General features: G+C 40.7%; 1 protein-coding gene across 3 annotated transcripts in view; it reads left to right on the top strand.

Moving 5' to 3' along the window:
- Positions 1-12,486, top strand: part of Gli3 (GLI family zinc finger 3) — a 273,879-nt gene that overhangs the window by 73,408 nt on the left and 187,985 nt on the right. The window contains exon 1 of one of the 3 annotated variants that reach the window (XM_058576864.1): positions 10,384-10,720. The exons of the other annotated variants lie outside the window; for them this stretch is intronic. The gene's annotated coding sequence lies outside the window, so the exon portion shown is untranslated. Of the gene's footprint in view, positions 1-10,383; positions 10,721-12,486 lie in introns of those variants that run through there. 3 annotated transcript variants of the gene reach the window in all.

The raw sequence follows: 12,486 nt of genomic DNA, 5'->3' as shown, positions 1-12,486 counted from the left end.
GGGAACTAATTCAATCCCCCCAACTTACTCACTTTGTGACTTTGAGGGAGTTAATTTCTCTATGTCTGTTTCCTTCATCTGTAAAGTGGGACCATGTGATTATCCATTTCACAGACTTTAAAGTTTGGAAGCATTAATACAAAGTACTTTGGAAATGGTAGTTGCTTTATTCTTTTGTATATTATTTCCCGAGTATATTTCGTAAGTTTACTAATGTTCTTAACATGTCCTAAGATAGGTACATCAGGGGACAGCATACTTTTTCTACAAAAGACTGGTTCTATAGTTTGGATCTTAAATGTTCCCGCAGGTCTGGTATGTTAAGGGCTTTGTCCCCAGGGTTGCATTATTAGGATGTGGTGGGCCTAGTGAGAAATTTTTAGGTCACTGGAGGTGCGTCCCCAAATGAGATTATGGGACTCTGGCCTACCCACCCCATCTCCCCCCCTGCCTTGTTTCTTGGCCATGAAGTAAGCAGTTTTGCTACACTATTTGATCCTACCATGATGTGCTTGCCTTGCTACATGGACTTCCACCTCTAAAACTATGAATCAGAATAAACTGGTTTTCTTTATAAATTGATTATCTCAGATGATTTGTTATAGTGTCAGAAAGATGACTACCATAGCCAGCTAGTGAATATTTTTTAATTTGTATAGGCCATTTGGTCTCTGTCACTAATAATTTTACTCCTGTAGCTCAAAGGCAGCTGTTGGCAACATGAAAATGAGTAAGCCTGGTTGTGTTCCAATAAAACTTTATTTATGAACACTGAAATTTGAATTTCCCATAATTTTATGGTCATGAAATATTTTTTGATTATATTTCAGTCATTAAAAATGGTAAAATCCATATTTAACTCACAAGCTATACGAAAACAGGCCCTGGGTACAGGTTACCAATAACCAACCTAAGATAATTTGCTTGATCATTTTTAGCAAATGTCACTTAAGGAGAATCATAAAATAGATTCCTCAGGAAAGTTTAAATTTCTGAAGCTATTGTTGAAAACTAAGCAGAGAAGATTGATATTCACAGAAATTTGAAAACCTAAGCATACTCTTGTGGTAAATGTTGAATTTGACTCAAGATAGGTCAAGAGGAGGGAATATTAAGTATTAATACCAGAGCATCAAGTTGAATCTTTTCTCTGGCTATGAAACAGGGACTGCCCTCTCTCTAGTGCTTGGTGAAAATGTTCACTGGCTTGTCCCTTAGAGGAACATCTGAGAGAAGGAGTGAGGAGTAGAGGGGTGGTGACCCATTTTGTATGAAGTGAAGCAGCAACTTAGATAAATTCTGTGACTTGTCTAAGGCTAAACCCTTTTTTAGCAGGAGCATCAGCTTGGAAATTGTCTCCAAATCTGGCCCCAAGCACTACATTTTACCACCTTGTTTTGCATTCTTATCCTACAAATAATAGGGATTAATGACTATACCTAGCATTCACAAATGCCACAGTTCACAGTTACGCCTGCTATTATATATTTAACCCTCAGAAAACCCTATGAAGATAGAGAGGCAAGTTTTATCCTCTGCCTCTTATAGGGGAGGCAAATGACAATCTGATATATTTTAAGGTACCCCAGGTCATACCCGATTAAGGGCTAGAGGCAAGTCTAGGAGTGAGGTTTTCTAACTTTTATTACCCCGTGCTGCCTTATTACATTACATGGCCGTTGATGTCATTAATACCCAAACATTAAAAAATAAATTGAAAAAGAAATAACATCCTGCCATGGTCCCAGCGCTTGGCAGTAAGTTTTAAGTGGGGGTTTGTGTTATGAGAATTTTTGCTTTCAAAATGTTGCATGTGCCTCCTGTAAAAGGTTGGATGAAATGATTTTATTTTTGGTGAGTGGCCCATGTAAGTTTATTATTTATTTATTTTGATCCTGGTTTTTTTTTTTTTTCTTTCTTTCTTCAGTTCCTTTGGCTCAATGAAACACTGCTGTATTTTTATTGCCTATGCCATCATTAAAAGAAATTGAAAAGAGGCTTGTTAGTTTTAATATTGCACGGATGGAAATAGATCTGGCACTTTTAGGAACAGTTGCAATTCCTAATAGTGCATTTTAAGAAGTAGTCTGGTTTTGTTCTTGATTTAAAAAAAAAAGAAAAGAAAGAAAGAAAGGTAAACTTGGTTAAAGTTGCTAAAATTTGATAATCATCTTTAGTTGGGGAGGGTGAATGTGTCCGTGGAGTGTGACTCTCACTTTATTGACTCATTGCACATTCTTTTCCAGCCTGTGGGAGGGGATTATACTCTTGGGCAGCATGAAGGGCCTTTCATTTGTTGGTAAATAATCCAGGCAAAGCTGCTTGCAACTGCAAGTCTTTCCCCTTTCTCTGAAAACCATATGCTTCTTTAACATTGGACATATGCCCCCCTTTCAGTAAACGATGTGAGGCTTTTCTTGAACTGCTGGAGCTATTGTTAAACACAGACCCACTACTCAGAGTGCTTCTTACATCGAAGCCTGCAGCACAGTCTCCCAGAAGACAGGGTTAAATATTCCTTTGCGGAATAGCTGTTCAGAACCTGGGAACACTGTGGCAAAATAGCAGGTTGTGATGAGGAAGGATATGGAGGAGGGATGGGGAAGAAACACAGGCACAAGGGAAAAATCATTCAACTTGAGCATGAGAAGTGTCATTTGCTCTGCAAGAGGCTAAACCTGCCCAAATCTGGCAATAACAGCAACAGAAGTAGAGGAAGAAATTCAGAGAAGTTTCTGAACTGCATTTTGTGACTTTAGTGCGAACTTCACAATTAAGTTAATATGGAAAAAGCCTGAGGCATACTTTCCTGACAGCCTTTTTAAGAAGAGGTAGACTAGTATTAGCAATGACAATAATCTTCATGTATACTTTCAGAAAAATGGAAAGAAAGTAAGTGTGGTTTTCAGATTTTGTTTGAAGATACTCCCCAGTGACTACAGGAGTTGATTTTATTTTGCAATCTCTGAGAAAGTCATGATTAGTTGGTCACTTACTTGAAGGAGGATGTCAGTCTGTTTTCTGTTGCTATAACAGGATTCCTGAGACTGGGTAATTTATGAACAATAGAGGTTTATTTGGCTCACAGTTCTGGAGGCTAGGAAGTCCAAGAACATGGCACCTGCACCTCCTCACCCTTTGGTAAGAGCCTTCTTGCTGCATCTTACGATGGGGAAGGGCATTGCACAGTAAGACTGGGTGACCTAGCCAGAGAGAGTTCACTTTTTATTATAAAGCTTCCACCGCAATAACCTGTTCATCTGTTAATTACTGGATTAATCCATTCATCTCTGGCAGAGTCTTCATGACCCAATCACTTCCCAGAGATACTACCTCTGATACTACTTCTGCTGCATTAGGAACCCAGTTTCCAACTTATGAACTTTGAGGAACATAGTCAAACCATAGCAAATGACTTTAAGCACATTGCTTAACCCTGGTTAAGCCTCAGGATTTTGTCCTGAATAGCTATGTGATGGTACTCCATGCCTGACAGACCTGTGGGGACTGAGTGGGATTAATGCGTATGAAACGCTTAGTGCTTGTCTGGCATGTAGTAAGTGCTCAGTAAATGAGAGTGGCTTCCAGGGTAGTAATTAGTATCGCTAACACATTTTCCTCTTTTATGCTTTTCAAGAGTGACGTGGTGAAAGCAAGTTAACAAGTCACTGGGAAAGATATTAAAACATCTTTGATATTTATTTGGAAGGCATTTGGCATCATATAATCTTAAATGTACTAATTTATTGAAATCTCTATAAAGCCTTATGTCAGTGACAGGTTTCATTGATATGCATAAAAGTAATCTTTGTATCTTAACTGTATCTTATAAATTTAAGAGGTGGAACAAATAGTTTAAAACAAGCCTTCAATAGATAAACTTATGGGAGAAGTTTTCTTTAAGAATTATAGCAAAGGTCACACTTAAAATAGAATTTAAAATACAAGTTAAACAGATCAGCCTTTTCCATAATCCAAAATGATTGAGAATTATAGAAACATAAAGAAAGAAATAATCCATAGAAATATTTTTATGTTCCTTTGGTACATTTCCTTTTTTTTTTTTTTTAATTTGGGAATTTAGAGTAGAAACCAGTATATATTTCTTTTCCTCTGAAAACATTGAAAGAATTAGAGATAAATTAGGATAAAGAGTATTCTCTGGATTCTAATCCAAGGTCTGCCACTTTCTGGCTGTGAATTCCTAGACAATTATACCTCAGCTTTTGTATCTATAGAGTTAGGATCATAATCATAGCGACTCTGGTGGGTTCTCTTGTGAGGTATACACAGTAATACCTAACACTAAGTAAAGTTTCTTACCTTCCTATGTTTATTTAGATTCACAAAAACACTATAACATTCCATCATATCATAGGGGACATTTATTTGAACTTATTTTTCTTATTTTAAATAATACTATGATGAACATTGTTGAACATGAACCATCATCTTTCCTATTTTTTCCTTATGGTACATCCTAGAAGGCAATCCCTTGACACATCTGGCCAGTTTGGGAAATATTTATTCTTTTTTTTTTTTTTATTGGGGATTGGACCCATGGACACTTAACCACTGAGCCAAGTCCTCAACCTTTTTTTTATTTTTTTAATTTGAGACAGGATCTTGCCAAGTTGCTTAGAGCCTTGCTAAGTTGCTGAGGTTGGCTTTGAACTTGAGATCTTCCTGCCTCAGCTTCCTGAGCCACTGGATTACAGATGTGTACCTGTCTGGCAGAAATATTTATTCTTTTGATAGTGTATGAAAGTTACCATCCTCTATATTCTCCTTAATACTCAATAGTATTGCTTTTTTGTTGTTGTTGTTGTAATGTTGCTAATTGTTTTCTGAGTGCAAGTTTTTTATCTAAAATATGTATGTTCTAGAGGGGAGGGCTGACAAACTGCAGCTAGCTGCCTGTGGGGCTCAATCCAGCCTGCTACCCACTTATTATTATTGTTATTATTATTAAAAGAACTGTTATTATGCATATTGAAGATATCGAGCACAAGGTTATGAGATTCATGTAGATAGTAAAAAGTTTATTGCAGTAAAGCAAATGAACGTATCTATCATCTCACATAGTTACCAATTAATTTTTGTTTTTGTGGCAAGAGCAACTAGAATGTACTCATTTACTGTTGATTTCCAGGCATGGTACATTTTTATTCCCTGGGGGGTCCTCATGTTGTCTATTAGATTTCTAGATTTATGCATCCTGCATATCTGCCACTTTGTATTTTCTACCCCTTGTGTACAATCTGTGAGCTAAGAATGGTTTTTACATGTTTTTAAGTGTGACATGTGAAAATTATATTACCTTCAGATTTCAGTGTCCATCAAATTTTACTGGAACACAGCCACACACATTGGTTTCCATATTGTCCAAGGTTGCTTTCACCCAACACCAGCAGAATGAGTGAGTTTTGTGTGGTTTGCAGCCCCATGCTTTGGGTATTGACCAAAATTCAAGTCAAATTTATTTTGTATTTCTTGGCACTGGGAAGGGAGGTCCGATAGCCAAATATATAAGTGTTGGCTTTCGAGTATGACTGCCTAGGGTTCCCGTTTCCACCCATGAACCAACTTGTGACCCGGGTAAGTCACTTCCCTTCCGGGTGCCATCATTTTCTCTTCTGGTTAATGAGGATAAAGACAGTACCTTCACATGAGGGTATACTGAAGACTGTGGGAACGAGACAGGTGAGGCACTCCCTACCTCCGGGTAAGCAGCTGTCATTAATTGGTGCATGGTTAATAGATTTTAGTTGGCAAGCTTGAGAAAGACTGGTAGGAAGTGTGAATGGACTAACATTATTTGTATTTTAGGATAGATACATATGATCTTCTGTTTGTGTTATTAATTGCTTTCGTTGTTACTCATTTTAAGTAAAAATGCATTTCCCTTGGCTTCGGGACATTGTGTTCTCCTGAATGTGCCTGGAAGACTGGAGCAAGGCTAAGAAGAAAGCCTACTCAGTCTCCCTGCATGGGCGATGGGGTTGGTGCTGCCTCTGCCAGTGTCTGCCTTGCTCATCTCCTCTGGCCTCTGGCCCAAGAAGAGGACAGCTGCTGAGGTGGCAGAGCATCCTCTCTTGGCTGTGACCACGAAGATGTGCTTTGGGAGAGCTTAGGTTTTGTGGCCCTCAGCTCTTCCTTCTTAAATAGTAGCTGAGCCATTATCTGAGAGTTTTCTAAAATTGCAGACTTCTCATGGGTAACTAACCGGACTGACTGCGTAGTTAAAATTGGGGAGAATCAAAATGTGGTATTTTAATTTGGGTTTCTCAAATGCACATTTCACAACTGAGGTCACAGCGGATCATAGCTTGAGGGTTTTTTTTTTTTTCCTTGTCACAGAAATTTGAGGCAGGCAGCACCTGGCCTTTGTCCAGAGGCAGATTCAGCATTGATTGGTGAGTCCTGCTCACTGTCCCTCAGGGTGTCATGGTGACCTCCAGTTCATCTGGGTACAATAATGGTATTATCTTGATGTTTGAATGTACTCTCCAGGAGGGTGTGATTTCTGCATCGGAGTCAGCATGGTCTGTAAAATTGTATTAAAAATATAATACCACCATATGCTTCGGCTTTCTCATTACATGATCCTCTAAAGACAAAAACATGCAACATAAATACACCAGATGAACCCAGTTAAGTTTGTGTTCATTTCTGTCATTAAGAAAATGGTAGCAATGTTCAGCAGTGGGACTTTGCTGTCAAGAGGGAAAGATGGAAACCTGGGAACCATCATTTCAAAGTGCTGCAGGAAGGAACTGCAAAGTGCATTGATTTATTCCCTCTGCCTTAAAGGAATGCCAGGCTCTAAGTCCTGTACCACCAGGGCTGAGCTTGATCTCTGGAGTGATAGGATTGTTCCATCAGAGGATGCAGGCAGGAGACTGCAACCTGGACACCCTGGCCTGTGAGCAGGACTTTCATTGTTTCTGTCAAACTGTTGACTGGGGATCTCATTATGGAATCTTAATAGCTCAGGCCTGTATGTGCAAAGACGAGAGGAGGTGCAGGGGAGACTCTGCAAATCTTAGCTTAAAAAGACTAAAACTGAGTTCTCAAAGAAATCTCTAAAACCTAAATGTTTAGGAGACTGTTACTTGCAGATAGGCATAAATGTGCTATTAAGCAGAAGGAAAAATTTTGACCCTCCTGGGAATTTATTTTACGGCTTTTGATGTCACTCATTAACTCACAATGTGTAAGCAGAGACTAGCAACTAATAGCCGGCTAATGGAATAAGCTTCGTGTCGTTTGAGAATTCTTAATTCCAGTAAGAGTCTTAGGATTCTTCATTCAAGGAAGGGTCATTGGAAGCTCATAGAAAATAAGAAAGAATGTCCTTTACCCCTTTTAAGGAGAGCCCACGGGCCCCCTCCAGGGTACAGTGTTGTTTGTATTTTCCTTTCTCTGATGTATGTGGGGTTTGGCTAGTTTTATCTGTGGGGAACTTTGAAAGTTGGTTAGTACCATTGCATTTGAACTTGGACTGAAATATGTGCTCAGGGCAGTGTTCAGCCAAGTCACAGAGATCTTGTCATCAACCTTCAGGAACATCCTCCCAAGGGAAAGGTTGGGGTTGTTGATCTCTTATTTGGGAGGGTTTCAGGAGTATAAAGAAAATGAATGGAAACTCTGGAGGCCACAGGGCCTACTTGATGAGGCACCAGAGAAGCCTGTGTTATCAACTTGTCATTGTCATTATGTTTTCCAAGAGGTAAGAGACTGTTGGCCTGCATGCCGGTCAAAGCTGTGCTGCAGAGAAGGTAGCAGCCACTTGAGGTTTTGCATTGTAAGTTTATCTAAAACCTTATCTTGCTGTCTGCCTGATCCTTTCTATCCCAGGGACCACTTTTAAAGTTATAGGGAGCTCTGTAAGCTAAGTGGTGAGGTGAAAGTTTAGCCTTGGCTTCAGCACCCACCTGCTGCTCTTAGGAGCACATAGCTTTAGCCAAGGGCTAGTACATTGTTGGTCAATTTGGACTAGGTTTTATTCTTTGGCCAAAAAAAAAAAAAGCCTTAGAAATGTTCAAATAATGAAGATGCTCATGTGTCTCTGATGATGGGGACAGTTTTTACTTTCTCTCTTCTGACCCTGGGACCTCCTGGTTGATGAAAGTAGGGAGAGGGAGCTACCCCATCATCTTTGAGGGAGGGTTGTCACTTGAATTTGTCTAAAGCTTCAAATCCTGCTGCAGCCCTCTCAAGTTGCAGGCCTGGCAGTGGGGTTTTTAAAGGTTGCAAACAAAGCCCAGCGCTCCCTCTTGATCCATCTGGGCCCCTCCTTCTGTCATCCGTCATTGTCAATGGGAGATGTATGTGTAGCCACACAAGGGCAATGTCTGACCCCAAGGGTATTGGCAATGTTCTTAGAGAAGGCATTGTTTGTTCAGGCTCTTTGGAAGCCAAGCTCTAGGCATTCTAGGGAACAGTCCCTGGTTCAGGCGCAACTGCAAACTAGGTGGAAAGGGGGTGCTAGTCTGCTGTTATAAACTAGAGGAACTTTATTCCCCCTGCCTGACATAATTCTGCCCTGCTCGTGAATACACTTAGGCTCCTCTCTTTTTCATTTCTGATCTCTCTTTGGTCAAAGTCATAGGGAGGATTCTGAAACTGGGAAGGGAGAGGACTGGGTTTCCATTGGTTTTTATTCAGAGAGCATCGAAATGTAAATAACCAAAGGAATAAAAGCTGATAAGATGCAACAAATGCAGAAGAGGAAAGAAATGAAAGAATGCCCTCTTCAAACACAGCAAGGCAGCTGCCTGGGAGGAAGCAGAAAATGATGCCCTGTGTCTTGAGCAGGACAGGAGGGTGGGGCCTCAAGCTCCTGGAAGCACATTAAAAAGTCCAGGAATACACAAAAGCCACTGGCTGAGCCTCAAGTGTCCTGGAGCAGATGACAGCACTGAGTGAGGCCTGCCGGTGTCTTGTGCCTGGGAGGGAGAGAATGGTGCTCCTGCCCAGGTGCTCCGCTGGCTCAAAGTCTCACCATAGATTTGTTGTTAGGGTCCCACTTGGTGTTTTCCAAGAGTGGGTTTATGTTTTCCAAAGACCTATGTAGGAACACATGCCTCCTTCACATGGCTGTGTGGATTCAGTAAGGAGTGGCTGGAATTCTCTGTGCATCACTTCCCTGGGATTTCAGTTTGGGAACCAAGCCTAATGCCCTCTCCTAACACCATCCTTGGGTGGCTGAGAGGATCAAATGAAATGATGTGAATGATGTTGGATTATTTATTGCCTTCAAGAAGGGAGAGATGTTTGCTGACGAGAGGTCAGAACTAGTCACCTGCATATTTATTGAGCCTCGGCCCTGTGTTTTAATTTACTTGAAGATGACCTTATCTTTCCATATCAAAATTATGAGCTTTCACAAACTCAGACCTTAAACCCGGGAATATGGTTTTCTTGTAAAAATCCCATTCAGCTAGAAATTTGAGTATCCAGTCTTTTTCTTCCTCCCCCCTTAACATTTTCTTGCCTCCTCCCCACCCCCACCCGCCCTTCTTTTTGGTTCACTGCAACCTGAGTGCCACTTTTCTGGGAAAGCCTGATATTCTGACTTCAGTTTTGTAATTTAATGATGGAGAGTTTCCTTAGTAAACCAAATTTAGAGTCCTAGAATGCTTATCTTATATCCAGACCTTGAACATAAAAGGCATTTTATACCCGCAATTGTTCATTTAATGAGCAATTGCAGAGTGCAGGCCGGTTAAGGGATTGAGCTATATGCACTATTATTGCAAGAAGTATTCCGAAATACCAGAAATAGGACGTAAGCTCTGATCAGGGAGACTGCGAGCACAATTACCTTCTTTTCAAATCCTTCTGTGACACTGCGGGAGGAAAAAGGACTTTGAAACTTGAAAGGAAAGAGCTTGCTTTCAACCTCAAAAGCTAGGAGGAAAGGGCTCTGAAATTTGCTCAGAATTCCCAATTCACCATTAGCCTGTTTCTTCCTTTAGCCTCAAGGCATTCTCCGCTTTTTGAAAAGATGTTAAGAAATTCAGTCACAATAGAGAGCCTAGTTTTGAACATGTTTCACTCGGTCCATTGAGGTCTGGGCTCCAGCCTTTGTGTGGGGTGAATTGAGCTGAGCGGCTAGCTGGTTGGAGAGAGGTGAATGAAGAGTCGCTGTGCAAGTCGCAAATTCTGGCAAAGAAAAAAGCTCACCCCTTCCTTTATTTTACAATATGCATTCCTGTACAATCCTGCTAGTGGCAATATGTGGAGCTGAGCCTGTCCCTAAGTCAATACGGAGTACTTGGTTTATAGCAACTCTTGTTAAGTTTGTCTTGTAATTGAAGCTGCTGTTGACCTTGCTTGGGGACCATTTGTAAAACCGTTTATTTAGCATAAACTGAAATAATAAACCCTCCTTCTCTGGGGCCGATTGTGATAGGGTGACATTAGTTTGATTTAATGATTAGCCACCTGACCCTTCTGCTGGAGAGAGCGGCTTGAATAGGGAGAGTTCACTCCGAAGCACTCGGGAAGAATACTAATGAGCTTGTTAAATTTAGCATGGCTCCAACCACTTTTAATTCCTCTAATGGGAGCCGCACTGCCTGGGAGAGGGAGAGAGAGAGCCAGAGAGAGGCCGAGAGACACCGAGAATGTTTCTAGAGGGTGCGCACAGCTAGAAAGAGCTCACCAAGAGAAGTTTGCAGGAAGTAGCTAGCCAGAGCTTGGGGACTGAGTTGTAAGTATTGTCTGCTTTTTTACCCTTTGTGGCTTCTAGGTCTTGGGATAGACAGGAGAAATGGTATTCAAATGGGGTTGGGGGGGGTAGTTGAAAATCAGTGTTCAGGGAAAGAGGGTAAGCACATGCATTGTGAGCTCCTCATCCGCCAGTTTCATTGGGTGACAGGAGGGTGTCCTTACTTAGTGATGCCTGACAGAGTTTTGTTTTTGCACTGAAAGAATTGTCTGAAACTTTTCTCTCCGAAAAAGATGCTTACCTCTTCTGTTACAAGAAACCCTACAGGAGTTGGTGGCGTAGGAGTGTGTATTCGAATCCTGCTTCATGCAACAGGGTGACTTTCTCCAGACCTTTTTTTATTATCAATGTCCTAAGCATTGTATGTGGTGAAGCAGCTTTGGATATTTCCAAGTTTCTGGCATCAAGAGTGTGGCACCCCAAGTAGGTTGCTTTTGGATGAGTTTGGCAAATCTTGGACAGTTTTTAAAACACGATGCTTTGGGCAGCTCTTCATTTGAGGGCAGGAATTCATTCACTTCATCTTGAGCATGGATATACAGAAAGAAGGAGGTACCAAGTAGGATTATGATGACAGTATTTAAAGTGATTTTTTTCCCTGAAAGTTTTGAGTGAATTGCATGTTTCAGTTTGACCCCCGAGCTTGCAGCTGTTAAACATAGAGAAGCTCGAACAGTTGCCTTGTGTTTGGCTGTTAAAGTCCATTGGCAGATGCTCTTGGAGCAGTGGGCTGTTTGCTTACATTTTTGTAGCAGACTTCTGCTTGTTGCCATGGTGGACAGTATGTTTCTGTCAATAATTTGGCCTGGCGTAGCCTGTCTGCACTGACTCTCAAACTTTATTGAACAGCTCAACTCAAATGAACAAGATTAGACAGCTCTCGTCTTTTGGCTTGCTGAAGTGGTTGCTGAATTTATAAGAGCAGGCAGGAATATTCCTCGGAAAGTATCTCTTTCACTGTATACTGAGTGCTTTCAAGCCTTGTAGCTGTTTGTATTCCGGAGTGTGTGTACTGTCAGGTTTTCATCTGAATGTGCATCAAAAGCAGCTCAGTGCAGGAGGTAAACTTCATGAAATATTTGTCTGCTAGAATTTTATTTGGGGGGGGGGAAGGGTGTTGGGTTAAAATGTTATAGCATCAACTACTGTAAAAGTTAAAAGTCTCCTGAAAAAAGTTTCTACAACAAAACTTCTTGCCTGCATTTAAAGGAATTACTTAATTTCTTTTTGTATTAAATATTTGAACTTTGGTTACTCCTTGTTTTATTTTAATATTCATACATGCTGGGGTAACTGATTAAGAAAAAATCATTTAGCTAGCAGGTATCCCCCATTTCCATTCATCCCCCCTTTCTTCTCCCCTAACTTCCTTTTTCCCAGGAGCTTGGGATCTGAGGGGGTTGGGAGAACTCTCTGATCAGACCACACCAATTATTCAATTATTGGTGAAGTTGATTCCAATTCTCATCATAGAAAGACATCATTTCAAAGAAACTTGAGTTTATTATAGGGATGCAGTTTCAAGAGAAGAAAAGTTAATTTCTTCTTAGGAAGATTAAGTCAAGGAAATCCTGTTTTAAACCTGGAACAGATTAGTAGAGCTTGGGTATTCATCTTAGAGAATGCTAATTACGTGTCAGAGCCCCTGTCAGGAAGGGCTTTCTGGCCTCCAAAAGAAGGTCCCATTCTACAGAATGTGTGCCTCACTGCTACAAGTTCACTTCAGGTTGAAATTTAAAATAAAGGTT

This window comes from Marmota monax, unplaced genomic scaffold, assembly GCF_021218885.2.
Source record: "Marmota monax isolate L192 unplaced genomic scaffold, Marmota_monax_Labrador192_F-V1.1 WCK01_AAM20220418_F8-fsc00109, whole genome shotgun sequence".
NCBI lineage: Eukaryota > Metazoa > Chordata > Mammalia > Rodentia > Sciuridae > Marmota > Marmota monax.
This window is presented reverse-complemented; position numbering and strand designations above follow the sequence as displayed.